This window comes from Cajanus cajan, chromosome 10, assembly GCF_000230855.2.
Source record: "Cajanus cajan strain Asha chromosome 10, NIPB_CcT2T_4, whole genome shotgun sequence".
Classification (NCBI taxonomy): domain Eukaryota; kingdom Viridiplantae; phylum Streptophyta; class Magnoliopsida; order Fabales; family Fabaceae; genus Cajanus; species Cajanus cajan.
In genome coordinates this window covers 15,698,972-15,716,131 of record NC_138526.1, presented here as the reverse complement: position 1 = coordinate 15,716,131, position 17,160 = coordinate 15,698,972, and the positions used below count along the sequence as shown (strand labels likewise).

At 29.5% G+C, this 17,160-nt stretch overlaps 1 long non-coding RNA gene across 1 annotated transcript; it reads left to right on the top strand.

Moving 5' to 3' along the window:
- Positions 1–10,341: 10,341 nt before the first annotated feature.
- Positions 10,342–13,961, top strand: LOC145952714 (uncharacterized). Its single transcript, XR_014430231.1, has 2 exons — positions 10,342–10,822; positions 11,300–13,961. It is a non-coding gene; the product is annotated as an uncharacterized LOC145952714 (long non-coding RNA).
- The last annotated feature ends 3,199 nt before the right edge of the window (positions 13,962–17,160 follow it).

The window sequence follows — 17,160 nt, the reverse complement described above, 5'->3', positions numbered from 1 at the left end:
ACTTTTCAAGTTTGGGAGAAAATTGATCTTTTGAAAAGTAGTTTGGTTTAAATGGAATTTGAAGATAGGAATTTGTTGCTTTTCAATGCCTACTTAGATAATTGTGTTTTTAAAGAACTTTACAACGGTTAGTAATACATGTAGGTGATCAAAAGGAAAATGATTAAGTATAACAAGATGAAGAAAAAAAAAGTTTTATAAGCTCTAAGGTGATTATGATATAATGGATGTTTAGATTTTATATGATAAAATTTGATTTGACAAGAAATAAAGAAGAAAATGATAATCCAAGGCCTACTACTGAATTTTTTTATTATCATTATTCGACAACAACAAATTGGACTCTAAGGTTTGTTTTGCCGAGGGTAAAATTTGATTGAACTTTGGTTTGGATCATATTTATTGGTCTTAATTTGGTGTAGTATGATGAATTTTTTTTGCTATCCATGACAAATGCAATTGAAAATTTGGTTAAGGTTGATTCAAATAATTTTAGAGGGGAAACAATAAATTTTGCCTACATTGGTGTTGAAATTGATCTTAATTAACTAGTGGTTGGGACAATATAGTTGAATAGATTTTGGTATAAAGTTGAATATGAAGGTCTCCATATCATTTTTTTGTTGTTGATGTTATGGGAATGCATCAAGGATTTATTCACATGTTCCTTCAAATTTGGTGATATCTACACCAACAACCACCTCACATCTTGGTGGTATTGAAGTTGGTTCAACCCAGGTAACTATAATGATAATTTAGAATCCACCATTAATTATATATCAATATAGAACATTGATAATGAGTTGCATGGAGAGTGATTGACAGTTTACATTAAAAGAAGGCGCAATCAAAGATTTTGCATAAAAAGGTAGCAAAACATTAATTTTAAATAAAGTTGCCTAATTACCAAAACAAATTGTCAAGGAAAAAAATGGTGAATAAAGGAAAATAAATATATTTTAATGATGAGAAATGTAATCACTAAGGGGAGAAAGTTCCAATGGCAAAGACATTTATTTCTTGAGCGCACGAGAAAAAAAGAGGTATAATGATCAATGATAGTTTTCATTTTTCAACAATGCATCTATTTCTAAAAAATTTGAGGCACAAAAGTTAAGAGAGGTTGGCTTACCACACATGTTTTGGTTTTATCGTTGGATGGCATGTAGGAAAATACTAATTAATGTTCAAGTTATAACATGGTTAATAAAGACGAAAGAAGGATAAACATAACTCGAATTGGTTAGGTGCTTATCCTCAACTTTCTTCTTTTATTTAGTCTTGCTTATGGATTCAATGATAACATTTAATGAAATATTCATTCTAACTTGTAACATATATAAATTACAAAATTTTAATTTAGATATCTTGTAACTTATGTAGATAACATCATATCTTGTAGCATTTAATCAAAGATAGATAATAAATAAGTATGTTAATATAAAATATTTGTCATTCTTATCCCTTGCTTATGATATGTGTGTTTATTCTATTCAATATGTTTGATGTAGTAGTGTCCTTCTTATTTGTTTTATATGTATGCTTGTGTTTTCTTTATTGTTGGGTGGTTAATAAGTAAAGAGAGTTGAGAGTCAATTATGTATTTATCCTAAGAACGAGAGTTAGCATATAGAAGACTTGAGGTGAAGGTGGAATGATCCTTAGTTCTAGGTAGTTCAAACCTAGTAAAGGAAAACATCACCTAAGGTAAACACATATGTTATTACATACTGTCAATATGAAATCCCCATTAGTACCTTTAAAATGAGAGTGATTAGAGTAATAAAGGTGTATGACTATTTAGGAAAAGAAAAGCTTCATCGGGTTGAATTTTAGGAGATTGAAAAAGATTTATAAAGGTGTAATAGTAGATATGTTTCTTAGGTCTTTTGGGACAAATATCTTTTCAAGAGGATAGAGTTGTAACATTCTAAATTTTGAGTATTAGAAATTAAACATAAGGAACTCATTTTGATCCTTGCAAGTGTGTGTATATGTGTGTGTGTGTATATATAGATAGATAGCTAGATAGATAAATAAAGAGAGGATGGTTCAAACATCGATGTAACTTTTACTAATTATTACACCACTCAATAACTTTATATTAAATGTGAATTTTTCAAAATTTACCATTAGATTGAAACATAGATCATATATACAAAATTTTATTTCAATTCAAGATGATTTAGTATAATATACTAAAATATAAACACTTTGATTACCTTCAAATTGTTGTTCAATTTTAACAAAATTTGATATAGACATACAAGGTGATATGAATTATGAAGTTATAATTCAACAGTTAGATCAATAAAATTCACATTTAATATAAAATTGTTGAGTAGTGTAATACATACATATATATATATATGTATGTATATATGTGTGTGTATATATATGTGTATGTATATGTGTGTATATATATATATATATATATATATATATATATATATATATTAATGGTTTCATTTAATGTTTTAAAAACCATATCAATTATCAAACCAAACAAGATATTGAGTTAATGAGTTAGAGGTTGAATTGTTGGATCTTTAATTGAACCACATAATTGAGTCCTTATTAATTTTTTTTAACAAATATTCATGTCATATATTTCATACCTATAAAATTCACACATTCCTTAAAGAAGCCTTCAAAAAAGATATTCTTAAAATTCTTTAAATAGATAGTTAAACAATAATATTCTTAAAATTAGTATAAGAAAATAACCTAATAAATATAAAAATAGATAGTTAAACAATAATATTAGTAGAAAATCCAAGGTGTTACACACGAAGACCTATTACTAGCTGGCGTATGTTTCTTGGTCTTGCGTTAATTTCTTAGAAGATTATAAAATTAATTTTGTGTATCAAAGTCTTCCACTAAATCAAAGTATTGGGCTATGTCTATGGCTTGTTCTGAAATCATTTGGCTTGGTGGACTTTTGGTTGAGCTAGACTTTCCACAAAAAGTTGTCACACCTTTCTATGTTGAAAATACATATATGTAAACACCAATTTTGTTCCACTAATCTTTCTACTAATTTTCAAACCAATGATTCAAGAATAAAAATATTTTACAGACTAGATTTAAACTCTATATACAAGAAAGAATCATAAAAGACAAAGAACAAGGAAGTCAAATCTCCCTATGTATCAACAAACACGTTTTTTATATTGTGGCCAATATGACTTTTTTTTCTTTATCTTTTATAATTTCTTTTTTAGTGTAAGCAATTTGGCTTTTGTGCCATGCACGTATAGTGGTTTTGGGACTACAAGCTAAGCTAGTTGTCATTCTTGAGGAGCATGGTTTTGGTCTTCTACACGTTCTCTTCTTATAAGGAGAAGGGGAGAAGGGAAAGAGAAGAAAGAAAAAGAAAGGGGGAGGAAGAAAAGGAAAAACGCACCTCCGTTCTCTCTTCTTACCATTTCTTGAGTGAAGAATAATGAGTATATTGAACTCTCCATGAGCCCAACGGTGCAACATTGAACTGTTAGTGGAGCTGTTTGTTTGTTTTTCCATTTCACTCCAGCACTCTCCAAGTTCACCCATATGAGAGCATAAGAAAGGAACCCAACACATTTTTCTCTCCCGTAGAGCTTCTCTGGTAAACCTCATGTTTGATCTTTCTTTTTCTTCTTTCATATTCTACATTTTCTCTTTCCCACGAAACACCTTAAAAGTTTCGTGCCTCATCTCTTTTTCTCCTTTATCTTCTGTTGCGTCATTTCTTATTCATATTTTCGTATGAGATCCATCTTTTCCTCCTTTATTCTCTGCGTCACTTCTTCTTTTTTCATTTTTTTTCCTTTCGTACGTTGTTGTAGATGAGACCCCTCCTTTTCTCCTTCTCTATTGCATCATTTTTTATTTTCCTTTTCGTACGTTCATTTTTTTTTCTTCCTTTCTCCTAGCACTTAAATATATTACCTTTCATTTGTTAACCTAAGAAAATTACAAAAGTAAGTAGTCTTGTAAAAGAGGGATCAGGTCTTATGAAAAGGGAAATAAGGATTACGTAAAAGTAGATAATAATAATAATAATAATAATAATAATAATAATAATAATTATAATAATAATAATAATAATAATAATGATAATATTATTAATAATAATAATAAATATAATACTTATAATTATAATCATAGTAATAGTGATAATAGTAATAGTTACTATAATAACAATAATAATAATAATAATAATAATAACAAGTATGGGGTTCTTCATTTATATTAGTGATGTCTATCATTTTAAAAAATGGATTATTTGAATGTGACATTCTCTTGATTCTAAAGGTTAAAGATGCAAGTTGTGACAATTTATCATCTTAAAGTCTTTCTTATTTAAAATTTAAAATATAATTTAATATAAAAAAAATATTACCACAATATTCAACATAAATATAATAATGTTGATTTTTATAAAATAAATGCATTAGTTAAATAAAATACATTTGATTGTTATAGTTAATTTTAATTAATTTAGGGTGAGATAAATATTTTATAAATTATAAATAATTTGTTTAATTAATTAAAGGTAATCGTCTTAGGACAAACGTTGTGAGGTGCTAATGCCTTCCTTACATGTAATCGACTTTCGAACTCAAAAATTTGATTTTTGTAGACCATTTTCTACTTTGTGGTTTTTCTAATGTTTTTCCATAAAAATAAATATTGGTGGCGACTTCATATTTTTTTACCTTATTTTCGTTGTCCCGTTGCAATCTCGGTTGCGACAATATGCCATCTAGATAACTGTTAATCCAATTTTTTTCATAAACACACAAAACATATTGAGGTGGATTGCTATTTTATTTGAGAAACATTGGATGCTCATATTATACCTCTTTATCATGTAATATCACAACTTCAACTTGTAGATATCCTTACAATGGTTGTATCTCATCCTTGACATCAATTTGTTATTAGCAAATTGATGCTTCTTGATCAACCAAGTCAATTTGAGGTGGAATGTCAATAAGGAATTTCATTATTAGGTTTAATATTATTAGTATTTTTCTATTCATTGCATATTATTAGCTTTTCTAATTTATTTAAAAAAAAGGATATATTTAATGGTTGTAAATGCATCTTTAATGGCATGAAACAAATTTGTATTATTTATAAATGAACAACATAATCAATGGTAGATAACAAAACAAAAATTATGACAAAAAAGTATTGAACTAAAATAAGGTTAATAGAAAAGAATTCTTTATTTTAAAGTAAACGCCCACTTAAATTGCTCTTTGTAGAAGGATGGAGAATGCAAAGTGTAACATCCTATTTTTTGAAGATAAATTATTTTAATAATATTTATATTATGAGTTAAATTAATTAATTAATAAAACTTAAAATATAAGTGATGAATGTTATTAACTTATTATTAAAATAAAAAGATAGGCTGTGGTTTTGTGGGATGCCTTTGAGTTTGGATTGAGCCCAACTCAAAGTCTTATTAATAAGAAGGGTTTAGGTTACATCATCAGTTTTTTAGAAACCTTGAGAGTGTCTGCAAAACACACATCAAAGGGGAGATAAAAATGCAAATGGTGCATGATAATCCAATGGATCTGTGTGACACATCATAGAGGAAGCCCTAAAGGATAACCCATGTGGAACACATGAAATAGCTTCAAACTATGGAGGTCGTGCCTATTGCCTTGAGGATTGTCATCTAAGGTAAAATGGGGATTGGGAATGTCTCACCTTGTGGACATGTATGAGGGTGTGGGTAGTGAGATGATCTCTGAGCCTCTTTAGGTTTTTATAAGTGATTATGTTTGATGATTGATTGTTGATACGAGATTGATGTTATAAGATGATTCATTGAACTTTTTTAAGTGTTGAATTTATAAGGGTTTGGGCGATGTGATGTTTGGGGGGTTTTGTATGATTAGGGATTTTGTATGATTGAGGTTTTGATGTGAATTGGAATTTTCGTAAATTAGTGTTGTGTAAGTGTATTATGCATGAATTAAGAGCAATTAACAAAAAATAAATGAAGATGATAAGTGTTGAGATGGATTAGAGGGGTTGTAGAACCCCAAATCACAATTCTATGAAGTGTAGAATTCACTATTGCTTTAAACAAAGGATTATGGTGTTGGGCGCGATAAGGGCAAAAAGCCTTTATCCTTTCTATGTTGGATGTGGGATGATACCAACCAGGTGCGGGAGTCAATGAGATGTCCTAGTCCTTTTGATGTTGGGCGAGAATAGTGTCTTGTTGGATGCCATTTGAAGTCAAATTTTGAGAGTTTACTCACTGAGGATGAACCCAACCACGTTAGGCATGAATGCGACAAAGAGGCCTTTAACCTCTCTGTGTTAGGCTCAAGGGATGCCTCACCGGGAACAAGGTCGTTGGTTGAGAGTGAACATTATAATACTTAAGGTGTTTAATGTTAAGAAAGCCTAGAATAATGAATGGAAGAAAAGAAAAGTGAGTAAAAAGCCACAATTGTGTAATTAGAAAGAAGATATAAGAATAATAACTAATAAAGAGATAAGAAACTATAGAATGCTACTGAGTTTGAGAAGTATGAGATAAATGTGAGATGAAATGCTTTTATGTGGATTGATGAGAAAACCTATGAGATGTTGTGCAAAAAGATGTTTAAGTATCATGAGAAAAACCATATATGCAATATGAGATGTTATAAGCATTGTGATGAGAACTTTATGTGTGATATGCAGTTTTGTGTTGTGTCATGTATTGATATGAGTTGTGATGTTCATGCGTGATATGGTGAAAACTTCATGAGATACTGATATTTATGTGTGAGACATTTATGCGTAATGTGAGTGATAAGGTGTGATAAGATAACATTATGAGATATATGAAATAAGATGTGTTGTTGTTTGACTTAAGAACCTTGTGTGCAACATTTGAGATGTTTGACATATTGTGAGATGATATTGATATAAGGACATTCAAGTAGAGGTTTGGCAACAAGAAAATTTAGGTAGGGCATGGTCATTTGAGAAGTCCATACATAGAAGTCTAGCTATGTGATGAAGATGAGATGGTGTTGTGCATTTGCACTTGTTAGTGTTTGATATGATGTGTTTGGAGTTTATGCATACATGTATAGTTTGTTTGAAAGAGGATGTGTTTTTATGAAGAAAGGTCTTTATGGTCTTCCATCTTGGCCACAAGAGTGTTATGTTGGAAAACCTCTAACATTAGATGGGAGGCAACCATGTGCAATTGTGATACGCTGACTGGTTCTTAATAGAATTCCTTCTAGTGAGAGTGGATCGTGTTGAGACAGGTGACCATTGTTTGGTAGCCTTGTGTTTTTGTCCATGTGCTCTTAGATTGCTTCGACTTCGAGCGCCTTGTGTGATTTTAAGATTGGTACCACATCCATATAAAATTAAGAGTTTCAATTCGCATGAGTCTTTAAGTTTTAAAAATGTGTGGTTTGTAGGGTTAAGTATAAGGACTGGTCTAACCTATTTCAGGCATAATCTGTAAAACTCACATTTTATATAGGTCGGACAAGTTTAGTCTACAAAATAAATGGACTTATTTTTCAAGTCTGTATTTGACCCATCAAAACTTGAGGATAAATGGACTAGTCCACAAGTTTAAATAATGATTCAAAAGAATATATTTTTAAAAGAATAAGTGTACAAAATTAGGAGAAGAAAAAATCTTTTTTATTTATAAGCTAAATTCCATCACACTAAAATTTATCAACTTTTTAAATGGTCTTAAATACTAAATATTAAAATGTTAAAATAAATTTTTTCATCAATATTTATGTTATAACAGTATCAAACTTTCAATAATGAAAATATGAACATGTCTTAAAAATAATTTAAAAGCAAATACATACCAACTAAACATGATTTTAATATCATAATAATTTAAAATATTAAATACACAACTAAATATTAAAGTTTTACAAGCCTATAGATTAAGTTTGCCAAGTCCACAAACTTCACGAATCGAATTAGAAAATTAAACATAATTATACGAATTTGAAAAAAAAAGGGTTTGTTATTAATGAAGTTTGCGGGCTTACGGACCAATCAGTGAACCCGAGTCTATCTATCCTCTCCTAGTGATTTGAGATTCATGTGTTGAATGGATTGTTGAGATTGAGATGAATGTGATGAATTAACACGAGACATAATTGTGGTGTTTTAGGTATTATCCATATTTCTTGTAGGTGGCTAAAGATGTGTGAGATATATTTTCACTCCTATTGCTTGTTGATTTGTTTTCTTATTTAGGTTAAATGCTAGATGTAGAAACTGATAAGATAAATGAGTTTGAGTTTGAAAGAGGTGAGACTTAGGCCTCAATTTTATAATGTGATGGAAGTATGGATGTTTCTCTGAAAAGTGTGACATAAGGATTTAAGGACATAACATTTATGTTTTCTTTATGCTTTACTTTCAGAACTTGTGAAGGCGATTGTGCCTAGGCAATTTTTTCCCTTGAAACTCTTTTTTATTATTGATCAAAGTTTTATTCATTGAGACAAGACACGTGAACCCTTTTAGCTTGCGTGTGAAAAACTTTTAATTATGAAAGAATGATATTTTCTTAATATTACTATATTAAAATAATTTAGGGTAGAAGGGTGTCAAGCTAATGAGATCCTACTTTAGAGAAACACGATGCACTGCCACCACCTAAACCACATGATGGAGAGAGAGAGGTGAAAACACGCTAGAGGTTTCGTTTTGGGATAAAATGATAGGGCAGTAACCAGTGATGCCTTGAAGGGAGAAAGTTGATCAAATCGCAACAAACAAATTCGAAATTGAGTTTGAAGGAGATTGTTCGAAACTAAAGTGCTTTGTGGATGACACGGTTCTTCAAGAACTATGGAAACCTTGGAAGTATGTTGTTTTTGTTAAGTTGTTGAGTAAGAGTCTCAATTTTCTCAATTTGAGATATTGGTTAAGAATGATCTAGAAACTAATAGGACACTTAAATATAGTAGATATGGGCCATGGTTTCTTCATGGTTAAATTTGACCTACCACAAAATCACGAGAAAGTTTTCAGTAATGACATCTTTGATCATTATTTTGTTGTTCGGCCTTGGACTTTAGATAATGTTGAAATATAAACTCATTAAGAAAGAAGGTTAAATTGATGCTTAAAAATTTTGAATACACATCATAAACTTTTCCTTCAAATTTTTGTACTAGGAAATATTCACTTAAAATATGATTCTTAAAAACATTATCTTGATCTTTTCGAATAGTTTTGGTTTATTCAAGTAAGAAAGGCCAAACAATTTAGTTTTAAAGTAATTATTTTATATAAAATATAAATGAATAGTTGCTAAATTAATAATTATAGAGATACTTAAAAAATACTATAATAAAAACATTGATACCACCTGGCGAGTAGTCTTCATCATTTTCCACTGGAAAAATTAATAAGTATATTATTATTATTATTTTACATTATTAATAAAATTATACATGTTTTTAGTTATTAAACTCTTGTCAACCTTTATTTTTAGTTCATATATATATATATACATATATATATATATATATATATTTTATTAATTTTAGTCCATGAACTTCTATTGATTTTTACTTCTACTTTTCAATTTTTTCTCTTATTAATATTCTGATTTCAAGTGTTAAAAAAAATTCAGAAACTAAAACTAAATAATATTTATTCAAAAATAAAAATAAAAATTAATAAATCAATCCTTATATATTAAACACGAATCTTTATCCACTGGCAGTCTTGGCTTGATTGGTAATTGTTGAAAAACAATACCTTGAGGGACAGGGTTCAAATGCTGGTATTGAAAAAAGAAATACGAATCTTTATCTTGTGCAATAATGATATTGAAAATTTTTCTTCAACGACAAAATTTGTAAATTCTTTTTTAATTTCTTATATAATTTGATTTTTATTTATCATAATTATTTATTAATTAAATATTATTATTGTAAAATAAATTACCAACAAATAATTTTTTTACAATACAAATTATTTATCATAAATCTTAAATATAATTAATATATTTAAAAATATTTATATATAATTATTTTAAAATCTAATTTATATATTTAACTATATAGTATTTTTATATATAATTTACTATAAATTTTAATTATATATTATATGTAGAACAAAACTTAGTTATAGTTCCTTAGATGTAGGTAGTATTGTTCTTTAATTAAAGTTAAAATTTTATTTCAATATTATGCAAGTGCATAATACAAATTTCATTAATATACATTTATGTGTATTATCAAATAAATCTTCAATTTTAATAAAAGAATAACACCAATTATATTTGAGAAAGTACTTAAATTTTTTTAAACTAAAAAAATATATTTAATATTTATTAATAAGATAATTATGAATTGTGGTAACATATTTGGAGTAACCTAAGTGATGAGTAAAATTGAATTGGAATGGGCTTAGGATGACTCTTAGACGGAGGGAAAACACAGGAGATAGATTACGAAGGGAATGAAAAAGAAGAAAAGCTTCATAACCCATCCTCATCTTCATTCCTCTCCTACTCCACTCACCCACAATGATCTCACTGAATCAAAATCTCACGTATGCTCTCTCTCTCTGTTGTACATTCATGATTCCCTTATCGGCTTCCATTCCCTTCAAGCTCTCGTACGGGAAAACCGGGTGCAGTTTCGAGTTTTTCGAGCTCAGCGCCGCGAAGATGCAAATCGACGTTCTCGCTCCTGAGTTTGCTCCAACCTAGCATTGCGCTTCCTTTCTAAAAGAGTTGACACATTTTCATTTGCTAGGGTTCGAACCTTTGATGTTTATCTGGATTTCGACTACCGACAAAGTTCAAGTAGGTTTTCAATGCTTTTCTTATTTTGGTTATTAGCTTGTTAGTTATGGAAACTGTGTGACTTGTTGACTGAAATAGAATTGATCCGTGAATAGGTAATAGTAGATTAATTTAGGTTATTGTGGATGATAAATTAGTTGCGATTTGTTGAAATAATAAATGAGATATAACATAGACGCAGAGGATTTGGAATTTGCTTTACACGTTGTTATGACAATGGTAGTCATTAGTGAAACTCTAAGCAACTGAGCTGGTTAGCTTGTATTGTCAGAGGACTTCTTTGATGGATCCTTTGCTTGTTCAGTTTAGAGAAGTAAATGGATCAAAATCCCAAACTCTGTTTCGTGGGCATATTCTTGTGTACTGGTTTTAGCTCTCGGCATTAAAGTTCTGTCAAAAAAGTATGCAATACAAATTTTTCTTCCATTAGTATATGCCTTGTTATATGTACATTTTGATTTTTAATATTTGTTGCAGTGGCTTGACTAATTCAAACTACAAAGAGCTGAATCATTCGTTTGAAAAATTCAAAGATAAAGGTATGCTTTTGGTGTTTGATAGTTTGTTTTATCTTAATTATTCATCTTACTCTAATCTTCCTTCACACTTATATTGATTTACAAATTAAGAAAATGCAACATTTGTTGCCAACTCTTCCAATTGGCTCATGTCTTTACATCCTTGAGAAGGTATATTATTATTATTATTATTTTTTTAATACTGTAATATTGATTGGACAATGTTATATATTTTCCATTGAAACGAGTGAACAAATGAAAGGAAAATGAAACTTTCAAATAAAGGATCTACTACCTGCCATGATCTCATTCAGATTTGGATTTTTATTTACAATATGTTTTTGGGGTGGACTTGGGTGTTACACTCTCTTGTGAATTGTGATTCCAATTTAACCTGCAAGCATAATTAACTTTGAATACGAACCAGTGTTAAAAAATATCCAACCATGAGGGGATTCTCATTTTTCATGAATACAAAACCTACTCCATTTTTGCAAAATTTGTTCATACATGATGCGATCTGTGACCGTCCATTTGTCCCGAGAATCTCCTATTATTTAAAATCAAACTATTCTTAAATTAGAAACATAAATCAATAGCAATGCTCAAACTTTGGTACTTACCCATAATCCTGACCACCAGACTAATTATCCTGAACGTGCAAGAACCATATATCCATTTTTCTTTAAACTAGTTTGAATCCCATTTATTAAGGTTTAATTCCATTTCATATATATTGGCTGCCCTCGTGATGATGTTGGAGATCTAGAATATTATGCTCAAATATGGAAGATAGCTAACGAGCTAACTATTGAATGTTTTGTGCTTAGAACGCCGGTAATGTAATTAATTTTACACAAGCTAATTGAGTAAGATTCTACCAACACTAACACACTCGACACAAAAACCACAAAGACACATGTTGCATGACAGAGTTAATTAATAAGTTACGGGCATTACTTAGTTATGGAAATAGTCCAATTTGATTTGGACTATGATTTTTATTGCTAAGAAAAGAGCATCTTGCTTGCATTAGTAGTTGGTGATTATTAATTGATACTAAGATAAAAAATATCCATATCCATAAATATCTACTAATAAAATCCGTTACAAATAATAAATGTATAGTTTAAATGAACAGTCACAAGTAACAGTTATGGATATTTTCTCACCTATATATAAATGAAAAGGGGGCAAGTATGATAAGATCTATACTTACTTACGAATATCGTTTAATAAATTTTCTTAAATACCCTTATATATAAAATCAAATCATCTTAAAATTATACTCTTTCATAGTTACAATAACTCACACTTTCACGCACTACACAAAGGGAGTAAATAAATCTTATTAATCTGAATCCCGACTTTCTAATCTGCTCTACATTGGCGACGACAGGTATGCAATTCTCTGATCTGCATTTTTGAAATTCAATTTAATAGATTTATTGCTTTTTGAATGAAAAAAATGTGCTTTTTCTTGGGCTTACTTTTATTGGGAAACACTCGCAGGTAATTCGCTCTTTTTTTTTTTTTTTTCGTTTTCAAATCCTTCTCTAAAGTCAACCCTGTTGTTTACTTCTCTCCAATTGTTGCGTCCACTGCTTTCTAGTTTTGATTTGTTCTTGTCCCTTTTTTTTATACATTAAATTCACATAAGATTTATATATTTTAATTTGTTTACTTTCTTTTAGAATTATGATATTGGATTATTATAATTTATAATTTGAGACTTTTAATTATTTATAAGATCGATATATTTTAAGTTATTGATTATCTTACATTTTTATTATTATTTTTAATATCAATAAAAGTAAAGTTAAATGCAAGTTTAAAAATTAACATCAACTTTTTTATTTTTGACATTTTAATGACATCAAATACAAACTTAAAATTATTTGCAATATAAATTATATTTTTAATTTCTTAAAAATTCATAATTTTCTATAGATATTCATAGGTACTGACGAATATTTAAAAAGTTCATGGATATCCGTTTAATGGGTACTCGGCCGAATATGGGATGTATACGAGACAACTTTTTATCCTGTGGGGTGGGGGTGAATATACTACTACCTATTCCTATGGGTCCCATTGTCATCCCTAATGGATACTAGCAATTATATATGTTTTTAGTAGGATTTGATTATATGGTTTATTACACAAAGAGTATATTAATAACTTTTCTTTTCTTTTCTGAAATATCAAGAAGTGCAAAGATTGAACATGAGTTCTTGAAAGAAGAAATTCAAGAAGTGTATTCAATTATGAAAGATCAATATCTACACAAAATTAGATGATCTTTTTCTGATCTTTAAACTTGTGTATTCGTTTTGAATGGTGTATCTCTTGAGATAGGGTGTATTAATAAGAGATTTTGAAATCTTAAGTAGGATTTCTCAAGTAATTTTGATAGGGTATAGAAATTTTGTATGTTACAATCTTGTGGTGTCAAGATTGATGTTTGTTTGAATTCTTGTAATATTGTGGGTGAAAGGTGTTTGTAAACAATATTATAGTGAATGATCTTTTATTTAGTGGGGTGCTAAATTAGGGAAAACTGGATGTAGGCCAAGTGGATGGCTGAACTAGTATAAATTTCTGTGTTGTTTATCTTCTTATCCTTATCTTTAAGAATCTTGTTAATTTCTTGGTTAAAGAATTTAAAGATTTGTGAGATATGAAATTTTAATTGCAGTACAAACTTTAGTTATTATTCTTGTAATTAAAATTGATTAAGAAAAAGGTAATATAAAATCAACCTTGATTACAAATGATTATTTTGCTGCATTAACTTTGATTTTCTGATACTTTGGTAATAAATCTTGTAATCTACTGTTATTTTTTTAAATCAAATTGAGTAAAGGTTGAGTTTTATATATCTTGGTAGATTTTTATCAAGAATTGTTGAAAGCTGAGTCATCTTAGGATAAAATCTATTTAAACCCCCCTTCTAGATTCTAGTAACAATAGTGCAAAAATTAGATTTATAACCGGAGTTTTAAGATCAGTTACAAGGTAACCGATCTTAAAAGTGACGCGGTGACAATTTTGTAAATAATATGAACACTTTTAAGATCGGTTAAAATTTAACTGATCTTAAAAGTACTTTTAAGATCGGTTATTTTATGATCGATCTTAAAAGGTATGTCTAACACAACTTTTAAGATCGATTACAAAAGAACCAATCTTAAAAGTTATATCAGACATAACTTTTAAGATCGATCATAAAATAACCGATCTTAAAAGTACTTTTAAAATTGGTTATTTCAAAACTGATTTTGTATGTAGTATACAAAATTGGTTCTTAAATAACCAATTTTAAAAGTATAGTCAGAAATCTTTTATATTTCCCTCCATTCTCATTCTCTTTAATCTCTCCCTCCATTCTTTTTTTTATTCTCTCACGTTCTCATTTTCTAAAGTTTTCAATAAGGTAAATTTCGTTTTCATTTTCGTCTTCTCATGCTCTTCTTGTGTCTCTTTTCATTTTCTCATGCTCTTCTCTTGTCTCTATTTTTGTTGCAGGTTCATTTTGGATAAATTTTGAATCTAGAACGGCCCGTTCTGCAAGGAGAATGGCCCGTTCTGCAAGGAGAATGACCCGTTCTTCAAGGAGAACAACCCGTTCTGAAAGGAGAATGGCTCGTTCTCTAGGGAGAACGACCTGTACTGCAAGGAGAACGGGTCGTTCTGATGTCTGTTCTTCAAGTAGTCTTTTTAACAACCTGAAACAACCCGTTCCAGTTTAATTTTTTTCAGGGCCTGGACTTTTAAGACCGGTTATAAAACAATTGATCTTAAAAGTTAACTTTTAAAATCAATTATTTAACAAATTTTAAAAGTCTAACTTTTAAAATCAGCTCTTTTAAAATAGCTTACGGAACTGATTTTAAAAGTTGAAAATAACAATTTTAAAAGCCTTTTTACCACTAGTGTAAACTAGGACCAACATAGATGACACAAACATTGTTGGAACTATGACACCTTTTACCCCAACATATATATATATATATATATATGTATATATATATATATATATGTATATATATATATATTATAATAATAATAATAAAAAGAAATATCTTATTGGATAAAAAAAAGTATTTAAAATTGAAACGAAAATTCCAATAATCATGTGAGTAGAGAATTCACATTCATGTACTTAATCCAAATAGCAAATAAAATTACAAAGAATAAAAATTTAAATTTCCAAAATATATACTTTAATAAAACATAAACAACATCATATTCTAATTCTATCTATGTCCCGATGTTACATTTTCTATCAAAGCAAAGCCCAACTCTGAAACCTAAGCTTCATCACCTACATCCTCAGCCTCATGTTGATAATCACCTGTATAATAATCAAAGAAAAACAACAAAAGAAAAAGGAGTGAGAAACGTCTCACTCTGGCTCATCGTGTAGAAATATACATTGGATAGCCAAACACAAACAAAATAGGTATAACATAGATATATTAATAACAATACTACGTCTCACTCATCCAAGACATAAAAATATCAATTTATTATATAACATTGAAAATGCACATGTATGGACACGGACTACATATTATCATGCATGTGGCGCCAGTAAAACATCACATGACATATTGCCGCTAGTAATACATGAAGAGTAGTCTAGGAGTACATGCCGGGTCATGCCCTCTACGCACTCTCACTAGAAGGATATACTACTAGAGTCTCGTCGGGATAGTTAAGTCGCGCAAGATACATCCCATGCACACAATGGATGAGACTAGGACTTCCAAACTGAGCTATCCCCAAGGACTAATCCCAAAGCTTTTACACTAGGGGGCCTTCTCTGGCGGTGTATTCCATATCATACCCTTAAAACACTTATGCAAATGATGCATGTCAATCAAGATTCTATGCATTCTCATATCACATTATCATTTCCCATGGTCATATCGCATCATCACATTTCATTATCACATTTCATTCACAATCTTCACAGAGCAGTTTATTTCGTATTAAAACTCATCTATTTGCATAATTCAATACACATTTATACATCTTATACAACAAGGAGTACAATAAAACAATCAGAAGGTAAAACAGAAATTATTGAAAATATGTCTATTTCTCATAGGGTGCTCTCAAGAACCCACAGAGCATTCTTATTCATACAATAAACATCTTATCATATAATTGTCTCTTATAATTACAAATGCATTTTCTTAGGGTTTCTCATAGGAACCCATAGAGATATTAAAATTATACATTTATTTTTAAATACAAAAAAACATAGGATTGGGAGCCAATCTCACTATCCAATATATATTTCACACCTAGAAAAGATTTCTCACTCCCCCCTTACCTCGATAAGCAGGAGACAAATCTTGTTGGTCGCCCCCTCTAGGTTCCCTTTTGTCTTTAAAGAGAAAGGAGGAAAAAAATTAGAAAATGAAAAAATGAGATTTAGAGAGTGCAAAACGCTCTATTTATAGGTATCAGGGCGCAACCAGAACGACATGTTCCAAAACTGGAACGGCCCGTTCTTAAATCAGAACGGCCCGTTCTAGGTTCGAACTTTGCTTATAAAATCATGTACCGGAACAGCCCGTTCTTAAATTAGAACGACCCATTTTGATTTCAAATTTTGCTCATAAAATCATGTTTTGGAATGGCCCGTTTCGATGTAAGATTTATATGCCATTCTAGTAGTTTGGAACGGTCAATTCCAATTTGGGAATGGCCCGTTCTGGGCTACTAAAATATAAAATATTCTTTTGTAAATAATTATTATTAAAATATTCATATTCATTAAAAACATCTAAAATTCTTTATAAAACC